The 12113-nt window shown below is 40.7% G+C and overlaps 1 long non-coding RNA gene across 1 annotated transcript in view; it reads left to right on the top strand.

Annotated features, from left to right (window-relative positions):
- LOC112634011 overlaps window positions 1–12113 on the top strand; it is a 33857-nt gene that overhangs the window by 5837 nt on the left and 15907 nt on the right. Inside the window, exon 2 of the long non-coding RNA XR_003121715.1 lies at window positions 3004–3178. This is a non-coding gene — a long non-coding RNA (uncharacterized LOC112634011). The remainder of the gene's footprint in view (window positions 1–3003; window positions 3179–12113) is intronic.

Genomic DNA, 12113 nt, shown 5'->3' with positions numbered 1-12113 from the left:
TTTTGAGACAGGGTCTCACTCAGTCCCTCAGGCTGGAAGTGGTGCGATCTCAGCTCACAGCAGCCTCCATCTCCCAGGCTCCAATAGTCTTCCCACTCCAGCCTCCCAAGTAACTGGGACTACCAGAGCACACCACCACAGCTGGCTAATTTTTGTATTTTTTGTAGAGACAAGGTTTCACTATGTTGCCCAGGCTGGTCTCAAACTCCTGAGCTCAAGCAGTCTGCCACGTTGGCCTCCCAAAGGGCTGGGATCATAGGTGTGCGCCATCGCACCTGACATGAAAAATATGTTTAGTCACAACAAACTATTAACTTTCAAGACTGCATATTGTATGATCCCATTTATATACCTCTGGGAGGTTGGGTTGGGAGATTGGTGCAGTTTTTATTTCTACAACTAGCATGTATTGCTCTGATTTTTAAAATCCAATAAAGATATTAAACGCAAACACATAGAAAACAATAACAAAGAGGATGTACCAAAATAAGAATAACAATGCTTATTTAAGATGGTAGGATTATTGGTGTTCTGTTCTTCTTTTTCTCCCATTGTTTTATATGGCGTATAATGGTATTATACTATCAGCAGTAGAGTGGTCATAGGCGCCACGTCTCTGTACCTTCATCAGAACAGCTCTTAAACTTGCCTAGTTCTCATCTTAGCTGTTCAATCCTAACCTTCCTCTAATTAATCCTTTCTTTCTTTTATTTTCTTCATGCCCTCCTACCCAATGTTTTGGTATCTAATTCAAGTTTTATCCCAAGCTGTTTTTACCCTCTTCCCCTTAACCCTATACTAGTTATTCTACTTAATTCTAACCTTCTTCTCAACCCTCATTACTCATTTGTTCCCTAAACCCTTCGCCGCTTTACACATTCAAGATAACCTTGAGCCTCAAGGCCTCCACTGGCTATGTACTTGTTTTCTGGTGGCCACCCTGAGTTGTATTTCTTTCTTTCTTTTTTTTTTTCCCCCTTGTTTTTTGAGACAGAGTCTCACTCTGTTGCCCAGGCTGGAATGCAGTGGTGTGATCTCGGTTCACTACAATCTTCGCCTCCCAGCCTTCAGCAATTCTGCCTCAGCCTCCCGAGTAGCTGGGATTATAGGCGCATGCCACGATGCCTGGTTCATTTTTGCATTTTTAGTAGAGACGGGGCTTCACCATGTTAGCCAGGCTGGTCTCAAACTCCCGGCCTCAAGTGATCGCCCACCTTGGCCTCCCAGCGTGCTGGGACTACAGGCGTGAGCCACTGCAGCCGGCCTCTTTTTGTTTGTTTTGTTTTGTTTTCTTTTTGTTTCTGAGTTGCATTTCTTCTGGAAAGCAACAAATGGCACTAAGGTGGATTCCAGGTTCTCAAGTTGAGCGTAGACAATACTACCCAATGCTCTGAAGACTTTTGCCATGAAGTTTGTGAGCCTCCTTGGATGCTGGGATCTTAGTAGCTGAGAAGACTCTGGCAGAGTTCTTCCTGGTTCTCCCTCCTTTTCCTTTCTGAGTTAGCCTGGGAGCCAGAGCAGAGCAGCCTCTGGTTTTTGCTGCTATATTTTAGTATGAAAATGGCCTTAAAGAACTCATCAACTTTTTAAAACATGAATCAGGTTCTGTTACTCTGCTTATAACTCTTCAGTGACTTTCTATTACACTTAGAGAAAAAGGTGAAGTCATCCTTTTGGTTCCTATGGGCATTGCATGATCTGGCCCTACCTGCTTCCCCTCTCACAGACAGCCATCCCACTCCCCAACCATTATATTGCAGCCGCCCTAACCTGTTTTCTGTTCCTCAGTGTGCCAAGCTTCATATTACCCTAAGGCCTGCATTTATATTGTGCTTTCTGCCTGGAATGCTTTCCTCAGTTCTTTAAAACCTTAGCCCTTCATCCTTAGGTCTCAGCAAGCACCATCTCAGTGAGCCTTGCCCTGACTACTTTATCTACAAAGGTTCTTCCTTGTTCTCTCTCAGTACCCGGTTTGCTTTCCATGTAACATTTATTTCATAGTTGTCTGTTGACTTGTTCATTGTCTGTCTGCCCCATAGACTATACATGTAAGTGCCAAAAAAGCAGGGACTTATTTCTCTTTGCCTCACTAATCACTGTATACACAGCATGTAAACATTGCATACGTATCTGTGAAATGGAATGGATGAAATCACAGGGTAGAAGGAACCCTAAAGCCACCTAATGTGTCCTCCCAAATCCCTTCCACAGCGTCCCTAATGGATTCAGCATAGAAACTTCTGTTTATAACAAGTTCGCTTTGAGTGTGTCAAAATGTCAGTTAATTCTAATGCATATTGAGCAGAAATCTTTCTGTCTGAAACTTCTACTTTCTTGTCATCTGGAGTTAAACAAAATACACCTGATCCATTTTTACATCACTTTAAAATATATGAATATGACTACTTCATCCTCTCTGCACTTCACATGCATTCTCTTTCCCCAGAGAAACTTGTCCAACTGCATCGATTACTTTTCTCCCCCCGACACCCCCTCACCAGTATTTTGTTTTTTCTTTTTTGAGACAGTCTCGCTCTGTTGCCCAGGCTGGAGTGCAGTGGCACGATCTCAGCTCACTGCAACCTCTGCCTCCTGGGTTCAAGCGATTCTCCTGCCTCAGCCTCCCGAGTAGCTGGGATTATAGGCACATGCCACCACACCTGGCTAATTTTTGTATTTTTAGTAGAGATGGGGTTTCACCAGTATTTTTTGATGAATATATGCTTAATTTGAGGCATCCCAAAGAGAATGCAATATGAAAAATACCGTGGGGTAATTATCTCCTTTATTTTGGATATGACCATTTTATATATGCAGTGTAAAACTCCAAATTTTTTTCTCTGTTTTTAAATAAATATGTTTTGCTAATAATGTATATCAAGTGTGCAATCAACCAAAACCTACTGTTTTCATTTTTCATGCATGAGCTCATCTCCCCTACTTGGTGCACCTAATTGCCTAAACTTAACTATATTTCATGTTAATTTTGATTCATTATTCTAGGTTATCTAGATCTCTTTGAATCTTGTTCCTGTCAACTGACTTATTAGTGCCATCTCCTAATTCTGTGTCAACTGAACACTTGACAAGCCTGCTCTCTTTCCGTTCTTCCAAGTTGCCAATAAAAATGCCCAACAAGGCAGAGTGCTTTAGCAAGACCTGGAGAGAGCCCCTCCAGGTAAACATGGCGCCATGGTCTTTACGCCTTGGGTATGGTCATTCACTCAAGCATGCAGTCACGTAGTGTGCATGTTGTTCCTCTTGTTCAAAGGCCTTGCTGCAGTTCATGCACACAGATATAGCCGTCCCATGACTTACCAGCCTAGCAGAAAGCAGCATATCAGAAAAGAAAGTGAGTTTAACTTGGCATGGCATTTTCTTTTCTTTTTTTTTTTTTTTGAGACAGAGTCTCACTCTGTCACCCAGGCTAGAGTGCAATGGCACCATCTCGACTCACTGCAACCTCCGCCTGCAATGGCACCATCTCGACTCACTGCAACCTCCGCCTCCTGGGTTCAAGTGATTCTCCCGCCTCAGCCTCCTGAGTAGCTGGGATTACAAGTGTGCGCCACCACGCCCAGCCAATTTTTGTATTTTTAGTAGGAATGGGGTTTCACTGTGTTGGCCAGGCTGGTCTCGAACTCCTGACCTCAGGTGATTTGCCCGCCTCGGCCTCCCAAAGTGCTGGGATTACAGGCGTGAGCCACCACACCTAGCCTGGCATGGCATTTTCTTGGTGAGCAGCACAGGAAGCAGCCCAGAGGCCTCAGGGGGGTGGCTCTTCAGAACAGAGGCCCTTGCCTCACACTAGGCTAGTGATTCATTCAGTCACACTACCATCTCCTGCGTCGATTTGCCTCACAACGTCTGTCACGTCTCACTTCTTATAGAATCTGTTGCCTCCTTCCTTTCCCTCTTGGTGCTCTCTCAAGATTTGCATGCATTTGGATGAAGGCTAGGAAGGTTCTATGTTGTAAATGAGGGATTTGCTCTGTCTCTCAAGGAGAAGAGGAAGTTGCCTCTTTTGATGAAGATCCAAGGCATCCTCCACTGTCACGTGGTGCAGAAGCAGACATCCCCTTGAAAAGATCTAGCTCCTCTCAGCTCTTCTGTTCCTCTTTAGTACTTTCTTACCCTCCCTTTCAGGCTGAACTTCCACCTAACTCTAAGCGGAAGCCCACACACCTCTTTCCACACACAGTAAGACAGGACTTATCCTATCTGCTGTCCCACAGAGACAGTGAGGCCTTGCCTCAGTGTGGTGGGGCTTGCTGCCTCCCCTGGTGTCTGAAGGGTTTCTTCCTGCAAGCACTCAGCCTTCTTCCTTCTCTGGGCCAGCAGTTTCTTCGGGGGCTGTGAGCGCTGCTGGCACGGTGGATCAGAGAGACCCACTTGAGCCCCAGAGCAGAGCTGGGTGGGGCAGAGGCTGGTCAGTTCTTTTTTCTGTGATTTGTTGGCTTTTATTTCTGCCTTCTCGCTTTTATGTGCTAATTGTCACTTTTTCTTCTCTCTTGTTTCTCTTTTTCTCCTGCTTTCCCCACTTCCTCCCTGCTCAACCCTCCACATTTCTCCTTGAGTTCAGGGCAGACAGAAACAGCATTAATGATCAGCTGTGGGGGAGGAGGTGTCCAGGGTTTCTGTATTCCCACCCAGAGCTCCGCATGCATGTTTAAGCAATCCCTTTCCATCCTTACACTCTTTGATGATGACACCATTTCTGACACTTCAGTGATCGCCTATTTCTGATGGAAGAGCTGGAGCATTGCTAAGTGGCAGTTGGGGAAATTCTACTCAGTTCACTTGACTGGTTTTGCTCTTGAGTTGTACATCCTCCTACCTAAGTGTATACATGCACAATAAAAAATGCCAAACATGTAGCACTCAGATAACTTACTTCATCTGAACTATGTTAACAGACATGAAGAGTGCACACCTTGGACAGGACAAACCACAGTCCAGTTCATTAATTATGCTGTCAATTTGGCTATAGTCTGAATGATGTTTCCCACAATTCATATATTGAAGTCCTAGCCCCCGGTGTGATGGTATTTGGAGATGGAGGCTTTGGGAGATAATTAGGTTTAGATGAGGTCATGAGGATGGGCCCTTCATGATGGTATTAGTGCCCTTCTAAGAAGAGACCAGAGAGCTTGCCCTCTTTGCTATGCCATGCGACTACACAATGAGAAGGTGGCTTGTCTACAAGCCAGAAAGAGAGTCCTCACCAAAATCCACATCATCTGGCACTTTGACTGGGACTTCCAGCCTCCAGAACTGTGAGAAAATGAGTATCTGTTATTTCAGCCACCCTATCAGTGGTATTTTGTTATGGCAGCCCAAGCAGACTAATACAGATTCCCAAACTAATTATTTGGTATCTTCCATAACAGTTGTTCTCCAAATGTGCCATTTGCACTCAAATCTACATGTAAATTGAAACAGGTAATTAACATAGGTAAAATGTACCTCAGAATAGGAGTCTCTGGTGATTCCATTTCTCATTAATTCCCATATACTATATATCTTCACTTGGAACTCTTGGATTAAACTACCCTGGCTTTGCATTTAACTGTAAAGCACTCAGATAATTCTATCCACATGCTCCTCTGTTCACACTGCCTTGATATCTTGACTTCTGAAACTTTATACTTACCTATGCCTTAAATTATCCTTTTGAGCTGAGAACCCAAGCAATGATCCTATCTCGTGGCAAAACCCATGCTTGCATTCTGTTTCCACATCCTGTTCTACTAGTGTGCTAAGAATTAAGAAGTAAAATGCAGGTATCTCGTTTTCTTTTCAGGAGTAGGAAGAATTAAAATGGCTAGCTTGTTAAGAATGATGATGACACCTAACATGGGTTCTGACTCCCACACATGTAGATCTCATTTAATCCTCGTAGTCAACTCTGAAGTAATGGGTATTATCCCCATTCTATGGATGAAGAAATTGAGGCAAAGCAAGATTAACCGGCAAAGATCACACAGCTAGTGGGTGACATTGTCAGAGTTTGAACCCAGGCGGTCTGAATCCAGAGCACACATTCCTGAGTATTAATTTATTGAATGTATTCATTTGGCACACCATCTAAAAGAAGCAAAAAAATCTAAGTAGAGGAGTGTAAGAGATAGTAGTTAGTGGCTTCAATTTCATCTCATTGATTGAGGGCTCATATATTTACTGTTTCTTTTGTATGGAAAGACTACTATTAAATCCAGAGTTGCCATTGAGCCTTCTGTTGCCAGGTGGAAAATCTACTGGTTTACTGCATTTGAATGATCCACATTTAATCCTAACAATGCCTTTCCTCAATCAATAAAAGAACTTCAAGGGAAATATTTGGACACCTATGTGTGTTAGGAGCTAATGTTGGGCTGAGCCAGTAACCTTTATTTGATATTGAAGCAAAGCCCAGTTACTTTAGACTCCTGTAACACCACTCAATGTTTTGCTTCAGTGTCTTCTGTTTGTTTGTTTTGTTCTGTTCTGTTCTGTTTTTTTTTTTTTTCCTACACCAGCAGCCCCATCTGTCAATTTTAGGGCTAGAAGGTATTTGGTCCATGCTTAGAGAATACAGGCCCTTCTGACATCAGCACCCTTTTATTGGGCTGGTCACATCTTGGGCATTAAGAACAGAAGAACCCTCATTTTCCTGCTGCCAGCAGAGTGGTACAAATAGCTGCTGTCAGACAGACCATTAAACAATACAAAGATTCCCTAAAGACAGACTTAAGAACTTGTAGCATCTGCCTTCAGTCAGGGGAGACCATAACAAAACATGCTCTTATATATCTATTTGAACAGCGTCAGAAGGCAGCACAGAGTGGTCACTCAGTCAACATGTGTTGGGCTGAATGGAAATCTGTCGGAACCAGAGCAAAGAGTGCAAAGGGGTCCCTGCTCCCCAAGTCCAAATTTATCCCCCGCTTTCAGAACACGCTAGCACTTAGAGACTCTGTGACAACACAAGCACCTAGTATTGTGTTCTGTCCCAGTGGTCCTCTCATGACCTTATGTTTACAGATCTTTGCCCATAATGAAATGGTAGACTCTTTATGACTTGAGGAGTCTACTGTGATAGAAAGATCATTGCTTTTGGAATCAAAGCATCTGGGCTTGATGATCATAATCTTTAATGCCACTTAATGATCATGATATTTAACTGCTTTTTCCTGACTTATGGTTATGATGGCTAATTTTATGTGTCTATTTGACTGGGCTAGGGAATGCCCAGATAGCTGGTAAAATATTATTTTTGGTTATATCAGTGAGGATACCTCACCGATGTGGAGAGGACATCCTCCAGTTTGTTGGGGGCCTAAATAGAACAAAAAGACAGACAAAGGGCAAATTCTCTCTCTGCTCTTGATCTGGGACATCCATTTTCTTTCTGCTGCCTTTGGAGCTCCTTGCTCTTGGGCCTTCAGGCTCCAGGACTTACATCCCCTCCCTACTCAGTTCTCAGGCTTTCTGCCTCAGACTAGGAGTTACATCATCAACTCGCCTGGTTCTCAGGCCTTCAGACAGACTGAATTACACCACCAGCTGTCTTGGTTCTCCAGCATGCAGATGGCATATCGTGGGGCTTCTTGGCCTCCATAATTGTGTGAGACAATTCCCAGAATAAATCTCCTCTTATATATCTATACATAGCCTAACAATATTCTATTGTTTCTGTTTCTCTGGAGAACCCTGATGAATACAATGGTTTAATCTTGGCTTCTTGACAATATTGTCATAAGGATTCAATCCTTATAACACATGATGGCTGCTCAATAAAGTAAACCTTAACTCCTTTCTCCTTTCTTTGTTGAAGGAAGAAACAATGTCAGTCATTTCTGCCTGCCTACCTCCTGACGTATGTTTTGGCACATACTAAGTACCAGAAAAATGCTCGTTGAATACATAAATCTTACAATTTCCCGTCTATATTAAAACTCCTCATTCTATATTGGTCATCTGTTTGGTTCTCAACTACTTTTTGAAAGAAAAATGCTTTAAAAAAACCCTCAGGTTTAAATTATTTACATATAATAAGTTATGTGTTATTAATAAGTTATATGTTATTGAGTTATTTGCATACAAAAAATACTCAAATCTTAAAAAGACAGCTCAATGAATTTTTACATATGTATTCACCCATGAAACCACAACCTAGATCAAAAAAGAGAACATTTCAGTTACCCCAGAAGGTTCCTTCATGCTACTTCTCCGTTAATACTTGCTCTGCCAGTGAAAATCCTTATTCTGACTTCTGTCACCATAGATTAGTTTTGCTGGTTCTTGAATTTTGTACTTTTTGTGTCTGTCTTCTTTCACTCAACAAATGCTGTGAGAGTCATTCGTGCTGTCATGTATGTCAGTAGTTTGTTCATTTTTATTACTGTGTAGTATTCTGTGATATGTAGAAACTATAATTTATTCATTCATCTCTCGATAAACAAGGGGATTGTTTCTAGTTTTTAGGAATGGTGAATAAAGCTATGAATGTTCTTGTATATGTCATTTGGTGGACATAAGCATTTATTTCTCTTGGGAAAATGCTAGTAGTGGAATTGTAGGTCGTAAAGTAGGTATATGTTTAGCTTTATTAGAAACTACCAAACTAGTTTACAAAATAGTTGAATACATTTACCCTCCCACCTGCAATGCACTCTATTTCTAGTTGCTCCAAATTCTTACCATTGTTTGTTATTGTCAGTCTTTTATATTTTCTATCCTGGTATATGAATAAAGTTATCTCACTTTTAATTTGCATTTTTCTCATGAGTAATGACATTGAACATCTTTCATATGTTGTGGCTGAGGAGCTGTACCACTCATATCTCCTTTAAAGGGAGCCTGCTGCAAAGACCATAGCTAATTGACAACCTCCAGCATCCAGATCTTCAAATGTTTATGCTAAGGCCACATTTCGCGTGGGCTGCTCCCCGCCAAGGACTAAGCATGGCAGAGCTACTAGAGCTGGGCAATGTCTGCCCCATGGAGTACTTCTTCAATAAGCAAGCTTTGCTCAGAGACTCCTTATCAGCTTGACCCAGATTATCTCAGAACTGCTGTGCAATCTGAAGCTTTTCTTATATAATCCTCCTTCCTTCTCTGTTTCCTTTCACAGAAGTCAGACCTGCAGGACAGACAAGGGTTCTTTCCCTCTTCTGCTCCACCCACTTTCTTCTTCACTGGCATTGCCCCCAGTAGATCCCTTTCATGTGTGATCTTGGCATGTGCTTCTCAAAGCACCTGAACTAACAATATGCTTATTGGCGATTCTGAGATCCATGTTCAAGTCTTTTTTCTTTCTTTTTCAAACCATATTTAAATCTTTTGGCCATTTTTAAATTGAGTTCTGTGCTTCTCCTCTTTTAAAATTGATTTATAAAAGTTTGGTATATATTCTGGATATAAGCCTTTGTCAGATATGTTTTATGAATATAATTCTCCCAGTCTGTGATGTAATTGCTATTTTTGGAGACAGAGTCTCTCTCTGTCACCCATACTGGAGTGCAGTGGTGTGATGACAGCTCACTGCAGCCTCTACCTTCTGGGCTCAAGCAATCCTCCCATGTCAGCCTCCCAAGTAGCTGGACTGCTGGAACACACCACCAAGCCTGGCTTTTAAATTTTTTTAAACTTTTTTTTGGTAGTAAAGAAGTCTCACTATGTTACCCAGGCTTGTCTTGAACTGCTGGGCTCAAGTGATCCTCCCACCTTAGCCTCCCACAGTGCTGGGATTACAAGCATGAGCCACCATGTCCAGCCATCACTTTCTTAATATTGTCTTTTAATGAACAAAAAAAGTTTAATTTTAATGATGTCCAATGTTTCTATTTTTTTCTCTTATCCTATAACATGAGATAGCTGTCAAGGTTTGTTTTCCCCCCATATGAGTATCCAATTACTCTAGCACCATTTATTAGAAAGAGCATCCTTTCCCCACTATAGTAGCACCTATAATGGAAATGTGTATGTGTATCTGTATTTCTAAACTCTATTCTGCTTCTTAGGTTTCCTTGTTTACTTGTGCACCTATTCCACATGGTCTTAATTATTATAGTTTGTAGAATGTTCTGGAGTCTGAGAATATAATTCCTCCAAGTTTTGATTCTTAAATATTGTTTTGTCAATTCTAGATAATTTGTATTTCCATTTAATGCCAAATGAGCTTGTCAATTTCTTAAAAAAACGCTTGAGATTTGCATTATGATTCCATTAAACTACAGTTTCTCAACCTGACACTATTGAAATTTGGGGCCAGACAATTCTTCATTGTTGGGGAGAGCTGCTGTGCTGTTTATTGTAGGATGTTCAGTACTAGACCTGGTCTTCACTCACTGGATGCCAGTAGCACTTTCCAAGTTGTAAAGACATGCCAAAATGTCTCCATAAATTGCCAGATGTCCTCTGGGAGCAAAATTGCCACTCCCTCCCCATGGATAACAACTGCATCAAATCTATAGATCAACTTGGAGAAAACTGACAACTTAATGATATTGAACCTTCTAATCCATGAAAATGGAATCTCTGTTTAGTTAGGTCTTCTTTATCTCAGCAAAATATTTTAGTTTTCAATGTAGAGTTTTTGCACACTTTTGTTAAATTTATTCCAATGCATTTGATATTTTCTGCTATAAATGTAATTTCAAATTAGTTTATCAATTTTTGATTTTTAATATACAAAAACGTAGTGCATTTTTGCTCATTTTTGATCAACATGTTCATCATGTGTTCAGCAACCTTGTCTGGAGACACTTTTGGATTTTTTACAAATATAATCAAGTCACCTGCAAATAAAGAGTTTAACTTCTGTTCTAATCCTTTTACTTTATGTTTATTTGTCTTGTTTTTTTGCATTGGCTAGGACCTCCAGTATAATATTCAACAGACATAGTGATAGTTGACATTATCATCATCTTATTCCTAACTATGGGAGAAAGCATTTAATATTCCACCATTAAGTATAATATACTTTATCAATTTTAGAAAGTTCCCCTCTATTACTAGTTTACTGAGAAATATTATTAAGAATAAGTGTTAAGTCTGGGCGTGGTGGCTCATGCCCATAATCCCAACACTTTGGGAGGCCAAGACAGGGGATCACTTGAGGCTGGGAATTTGAGACCAGCCTGGCCAACATGGCAAAATCCCATCTCTACTAAAAATATGGATTTAGCCAGGTGTGGTGACACACACCTGTAATCCAAGCTACTCAAGTGGCTAAGGCACAAGAATCCTCCCTTGAACCCAGGAGGTGAAGGTTGCAGTGAGCCAAGATCATGCTACTGCACTCCAGCCTGAGTGACAGGTGACAGGGCAAGAGTCTGTCTAAAAAAAAAACAACAAAAAACAAAAAACAGAAGTATCGAATGTTATTAAATTCTTTTTTTATTGATCTATTGAGATGATTTAAGTGTTAATGTACTGATTTACATAGATTAAATTTTAAATGTTAAACCAACCTTGCATTCCCTGTAAGAAATCATGGTTAGTAGTAAGAAATCATGCTCAGTAGTAAATTGTTATTAAATCATGATTGGTTGTGATTTAATGTATTACTGCAGACTATTGTGGATGGGCAAAGATTTCTTGAACAATACATAAAAACATAACATTCACCTAATTTATGTTATGGATGCCACTACAGTGGGGAAAGAATGCTCTTTTTAAAAATATGGTCCTGGAACAATGGGATAATCATATGGAGCAAAATAAACCATGATCTTTATCTCACTTTTATAATGTGGTAAAATATGTAACATAAAATTTACCATTTTCACCATTTTTATGTGTTCATCTCAGTGTGTATTAAGTTCAATCACATTGCTGTGCAGCCATCACCACAATCCATCTCCAGAAGTTTTTTCACCTTCCCAAATTAAAACTGTATAACTCATTAAACAATCATTCCCTATCGCCCCTCCCTCAGGCCCAGCAACAACTATTCTAGTTTCTGTCTCTATAAATTGGACTGGTTTAGGTACCTTATATAAGTGGAATCATATAGCATTTGTCCTTTTGTGACTGGCTTATTCACTTAGCATAATATCTTCAAGGTTCATCCATGTCAATAGCATGTGTTGGAATTTATTTTCTTATTAAAGATGACTAATATTGTA

This window comes from Theropithecus gelada, chromosome 1 (assembly GCF_003255815.1).
Source record: "Theropithecus gelada isolate Dixy chromosome 1, Tgel_1.0, whole genome shotgun sequence".
Classification (NCBI taxonomy): domain Eukaryota; kingdom Metazoa; phylum Chordata; class Mammalia; order Primates; family Cercopithecidae; genus Theropithecus; species Theropithecus gelada.
Note: the sequence above shows the minus strand (reverse complement) of the source record. Positions and strands in the feature narration are given on the sequence as shown.